Consider the following 6,726-nt stretch of genomic DNA (forward strand, 5'->3'; position numbering starts at 1 on the left):
ATTTAGATTAAAATAATATTAAAAATATTTAATAATAAAATATTAAATATTAATATTTTATTAGTAATATTATTTTATTAAAAATAATAAAATAATAACAAAAAGACAAATTTTTCTAAAAGTTTTAGAAAAACAACTTTAAACTCAGAATTCCATAATTATTTTCATAAAATACTTAGGGAGTGATAAGAACATGTTAGTGAGGAGAAAATAAAAAAAAAAGATAAAATGTTGAAGAAAAGATAAAAACCGAAGAAAAAGAAAGTAAAACTTTAAAAGTAAAGATAAATGTCGATTAGGGAAGCCAACTAGAGGCAACATAGTTAGTACTCAACATTGCGTTTAGGGTTAGTAAAATATGAAAAGTTAAACTAATTCAACATAGACTTATTGAATCTATACTTAGAACAGGTTGATTATTTATACCAAAACTGAAACAATTTGCAAAGTAAAAGTCAAAGAGATAAAGAAAGAAAGAATGACGAAGTAGAGAAGTAAAGAGGTAACTACTAAATAATGAGATTAAGATGTTGATTATCTGCTGCAAGAAGGCAGTCAAATAGATTGTGGTAAGACTACTGAGAACGCTTTCCTGAGATATTTAGCTATAATGTTATTTTGTAAATCAGAAGACTCTTACAGAGGTATCAAGAACACATATAACTAGCATATGCTCCTATAAGTCAAAGGACTCTTATAGTGAGTGTGTGTGCATGTGCTCTTGTAAGTCAAAGGATTCTTACAGTGTGAGTATGTGTGCTCCTGTAAGTCAAAGAACTCTTAAAATGAGTGTGTTGGGCAGACATACGTTAACTAATTCTGCCCTGCAAGTCAAAAGACTCTTGCAGTGGATTGCCCCGTAAGTGAAAGAACTCTTGCTGTGGATTTTCCCGCAAGTTAAAGGACTCTTGCGATGGGTATTGCCAACAAGGAAGCCTTACCTGGTCAAAGATCTCTAGGTAACATTGGGAGAGAGTATGTAACCGAAATGAGCTCATTACCTGCACTAGGGTTAAACATGCATTATCCTTGTGTGCGCATTATTCCTTATTCTATAATCTCTGTGTTTGTGTTTGTTTCTTATATTCCTCTATTTGTGTTTCTGCTTTTTGTTTTTTCTATTTATCTATTACTGTCTGACAAGAACGACAGAAGCGATTAACATAACTAATTAGCCCGACTCTACTAAGAACTCCTTAGTTCGTATCCCTTCATTTCTTCTTTCAGATGGAAGTAGGAGTACCCTTCTATAATCTGCTGATGATCATTCCGCAAAGAGGATTATGCTCTATGTAGTCTTTTGAGTCTAGGGTGAACTCCGTTCTCTACTTATATGTAAATACTGTGAGATCTGCCGACGTTTGCACCCCGTTTGAATACAAACTTTAACCTAAATTTTTTGTACGAGGCTCCTGTTATGTGACTACTTGATGAAGTACCAGTGAGACGCCTATGACAACACATGATCATGTAGAGGAGTAGTAGATGATGTTTTGCATTTTGATGACGTTCGACTTGACTCGAGTTTTAAAGACCTAGAACATACTTTTTCTCGTTTTTGTAGTTTAGAGGGATTAGGTGAGTATAGAATCTAGACTAGCTTGAGTGCCAATTTAGGGACTTTTTGAATAAATCAGGGCCTGAGACGTCGTATGTATACATATGTATATAATTATTATCTAGTTATTTCTAGGAGTGTTTTAACTTTTAACTAAGATCTATACTTTAATAAAAGTGACTGCTTGTCGTTAACTGCTTGATATATATATAAATTTGGTTGTTTATAAATGTTTTATCAATTAGTATTCATACTTTTATATGTGTATGTGATACTTATTATACCAAACGTTTTAGAAAAAATTACTCATAAAAATGATAATACTCTAACAAAATACAGACTCATATAATAAATAATAGATAATAATTAAAAAGACAAATTAATAACACTCAATTTTTGGTATAATCTAGCCATATTGAACATTAATAGTTACAAACCTCAACTCCAAGCAACAATAAAAATAATTGCACACGTTTAATTCTTCCATAAACCATTCTCCAATCGATCTAAAAAACAAAAAACACTACAATCCTAAAATTTGTATCCAATTAAGCAACAACAATTTATTTAACAATGCGGCAACTATAACATCCTACCACACAGAGTCTTATGCTTAAGTCATAAAACAGAGGTGGCGAGGTATTACGACCTCTAAAAACAAAATTTAGTATATATAGTATTGTGAAAAATATTTATAATTAGGAGCCTTTGAAGAAAAAGGGGGTAAAACAAAATCGTTAAATTGAAAAACGCAACCCTCCGATCGATAACGTAACGAAACAGATAAAGGATAAGCTAACGCGAATATATAAACAAGAGAGTGCCAAAGATACGAATATCAAAACTCAAGACTCGGTTTGTGAAGATAACCGGCCCGAGCATAGCAGTATACATGATGAGCGGATAATTTATACGCTTTTTGGCATTGTTTTTAGTATGTTTTTAGTAGGATCTAGTTACTTTTAGGGATGTTTTCATTAGTTTTTATGTTAAATTCACATTTCTGGACTTTACTATGAGTTTGTGTGTTTTTCTGTGATTTCAGGTATTTTCTGGCTGAAATTGAGGGACTTGAGCAAAAATCAGATTCAGAGGTAGAAGAAGGACTGCTGATGTTGTTGGATTCTGACCTCGCTGCACCCAAAGTGGATTTTCTGGAGCTACAGAACTCAAAATGGAGCGCTTTCAATTGCGTTGGAAGGTAGACATCTAGGGCTTTCCAGCAATATATAATAGTCCATACTTTGGCCGAGTTTAGATGACGCAAAAGGGCGTTGAACGCCAGTTCTATGCTGCAGTCTGGAGTTAAACGCCAGAAACACGTCACGAACCAGAGTTGAACGCCAAAAACACGTTACAACTTGGCGTTCAACTCCAAAAGAAGCCTCTGCACCTGTAAACTTCAAGCTCAGCCCAAGCACACACCAAGTGGGCCCCGGAAGTAGATTTATGCATCAATTACTTACTTCTGTAAACCCTAGTAGCTAGTTTAGTATAAATAGGACTTTTTACTATTGTATTAGACATCTTATGATTTTTAATTCAACTTTGGATCATATTGACCACGTTTGGGGGCTGGCCATTCGGCCATGCCTGAACCTTCATCACTTATGTATTTTCAACGGTAGAGTTTCTACACACCATAGATTAAGGTGTGGAGCTCTGCTGTTCCTCAAAGATTAATGCAAAGTACTACTGTTTTTCTATTCAATTCAACTTATTCCGCTTCTAAGATATCCATTCGCACTTCAACATGAATGTGATGATCGTGACAGTCATCATCATTCCCTATGAACACGTGCCTGACAACCACTTCCGTTCTACCTTAGATTGAATGAGTATCTCTTGGATTCCTTAATCAGAATCTTCGTGGTATAAGTTAGAACCCATGGATGGTCATTCCTGAGATTTGGAAAGTCTAAACATTGTCTATGGTATTCCGAGTAGGATCTGGGAAGGGATGGCTGTGACGAGCTTCAAACTCGCGAGTGCTGGGCGTAGTGACAGACGCAAAAGGATCAATGGATCCTATTCCAGTATGATCGAGAACCGACAGATGATTAGCCTTGCAGTGACAGCGCATTGGACCATTTTCACTGAGAGGACAGGATGTAGCCATTGACAATGGTGATGCCTAACATATAGCTTGCCATGGAAAGGAGTAGGATTGATTGGATGAAGACAGCAGGAAAACAGAGGTTCAGAGGGATGAAAGCATCTCTATATGCTTATCTGAAATTCTCACCAATGAATTACATAAGTATCTCTATTCTATTTTCTGTTTATTTACTATTATTATTCGAAAACTCCATAACCATTTAATATCAGCCTGACTGAGATTTACAAGGTGACCATAGCTTGCTTCAAGCCGACAATCTCTGTGGGATCGACCCTTACTCACGTAAGGTTTTATTACTTGGAAGACCCAGTGCACTTGCTGGTTAGTTGTATCGAAGTTGTGACAAATTACGAATTAAGATTAGAGCACCAAGTTTTTGGAGCCATTACCAGGGATCACAATTTCGTGCACCAAGTTTTTGGCGCCGTTGCCGGGGATTGTTCGAGTTTGGACAACTGACGGTTCATCTTGTTGCTCAGATTAGGTAATTTTCCTTTTGTTTTATTTTCAAAAATTTTTTTTTTCAAAAATCTTTCAAAAATTCCTCATCTGTTTTCGAAAATTATTCTAAATTTTTAAGAATGAATTCTAGTGTTTCATGAAGCATGTTGAAGCCTGGCTGGCTGTAAAGCCAAGTCCAATTCTTTTGGACTGTGGCTTCCAACCATCAGCATAGAGGCAAGTTAATTGGAATATCAGCTGTTGCATGCCTGATTTATATCCTAAAGCTGGCTGGCTATTAAGCCATGCCCAACCCTTGGATTGGAGCTTTAGGCCAACATTGAAAGATTCCTGGAATTCTTATTAAAAAATTTTTGAATTTCTTATTTTCTTTTTCCTATATGTTTTTCAAAAAAAATATACAAAAATCCAAAAAAAAAAAAAAAAACAAAAAATTAATAAAATCATAAAAATCAAAAAAATATTTTATGTTGTTTGTTTGAGTCTTGTGTCAAATTTTAAGTTTGGTGTCAATTGCATACTCATCTTGCATTTTTTTTCGAAAATTGCATTCATGCATTGCATTCATCATGATCTTCAAGTTGTTCTTGATAAACCTTCTTGATTGATCTTCATATTATATTGTTTTGTGTTGTATGGTGTTTTTCATATGCATTCTTGAATTTTCAGTGTCTAAATATTAAAAATTTCTAAGTTTGGTGTCTTGCATGTTTTCTTTACATCAAAAATTTTTCAAAAATATATTCTTGATGTTCATCATGATCTTCAAAGTGTTCTTGGTGTTCATCTTGACATTCATAGTGTTCTTGCATGCATTCATTGTTTTGATCTAAAAATTCTCATGCATTGAGTCTTTTTCATGTTTTTCTCTTTCTTCATTAAAAAAATTCAAAAATAAAAAAAATATCTTTTCCTTTTTCACTCATAAATTTTCAAAAATTTGAGTTGACTTTTTCAAAACTTTTTAAAATTTAGTTGTTTCTTATGAGTCAAGTCAAATTTTAAATTTAAAATCTTATCTTTTTCAAAATCTTTTTCAAAAATCATATCTTTTTCATTTTTCTTATTTATTTTTGAAAATTCTAAAAATATTTTTCAAAAATATTTTTCTTAATTTTATATCATATTTTCGAAAATATCCTCAACAATTAATGTTTTGATTCAAAAATTTCAAGTTTGTGGCTTGCTTGTTAAGAAAGATTCAAACTTTAAGTTCTAGAATCATATTTTGTGATTTCTTGTGAATCAAGTCATTAATTGTGATTTTAAAAATCAAATCTTTTTCAAAACTAATTTCAACCATATCTTTTCAAAAATATCTTTTTATCTTATCTTTTTCAAAATCATATCTTTTTAATCATACCTTTTCATATCATATCTTTTTCAAATATCTTTTCTAACTACTTATCTTCTTATTTTTTAAAAAAAAAAATTGATTTTCAAAATTTGTTTCAACTAACTAATTAACTTTTTGTTTGTTTCTTATCTCTTTCAAAACTACTTAACTAACTATCCCTCTCTAATTTTCGAAAATACCTCCCTCTTTTTCAAAAATTCTTTTTAATTAATTAATTGTTTTAAAATTTTAAATTTTAATTTTAATTTTTCTTTAATTCTCGAAAATCATCAACCCTTTTTCAAAATTTTTTTTTCGAAAACTTCTCTCTCATCTTCTTCTATTTATTTAATTACTTACTAACACTTCTCTTCATCTCCATCCCTACCATTGGAGCAAACAATTTTGAGCTTAAGCCTCCATTAGTTTCTCTGATGCAACAAAACTGCAAGTTTCATGGACTTCCATCTGAAGATCCTTTTCAGTTCTTAACTGAATTCTTGCAGATATGTGATACTGTTAAGACTAATGGAGTAAATCCTGAAGTCTACAGGCTCATGCTTTTCCCTTTTGCTGTAAGAGACAGAGCTAGAATATGGTTGGACTCTCAACCCAAGGATAGCCTGAACTCTTGGGATAAGCTGGTCACGGCTTTCTTAGCCAAGTTCTTCCCTCCTCAAAAGCTTAGTAAGCTTAGAGTGGATGTTCAAACCTTCAGACAGAAAGAAAGGATCAACAAGCCTCAACAAGGCTTTACTAATGGTGGAAGAAACAGGTTTAACAATAGTAAACCTTTTTCATCATCCACTCAGCAACAGACAGAGAATTCTGAGCAGAATCCATCTAGCTTGGCAAATATAGTCTCTGATCTATCTAAGGCCACTCTAAGTTTCATGAATGAAACAAGGTCCTCCATTAGAAATTTGGAGGCACAAGTGGGCCAGCTGAGTAAGAAGATCACTGAAACCCCTCCCAGTGCTCTCCCAAGCAATACAGAAGAAAATCCAAAAGGAGAGTGCAAGGCCATTGATATAACCATCATGGCCGAATCCAAGGAGGAAGGGGAGGATGTGAATCCCAAGGAGGAAGACCTCCTGGGACATCCAGTGATCAATAAGGAGTTTCCCTCTGAGGAACCAAAGGAATCTGAGACTCATCTAGAGACCATAGAGATTCCATTAAACCTCCTTATGCCATTCATGAGCTCTGATGAGTATTCCTCTTCTGAAGAGAATGAGGATGTTACTGAAG

Source organism: Arachis ipaensis, chromosome B06 (genome assembly GCF_000816755.2).
Source record: "Arachis ipaensis cultivar K30076 chromosome B06, Araip1.1, whole genome shotgun sequence".
Taxonomy (NCBI): Eukaryota; Viridiplantae; Streptophyta; class Magnoliopsida; order Fabales; family Fabaceae; genus Arachis; species Arachis ipaensis.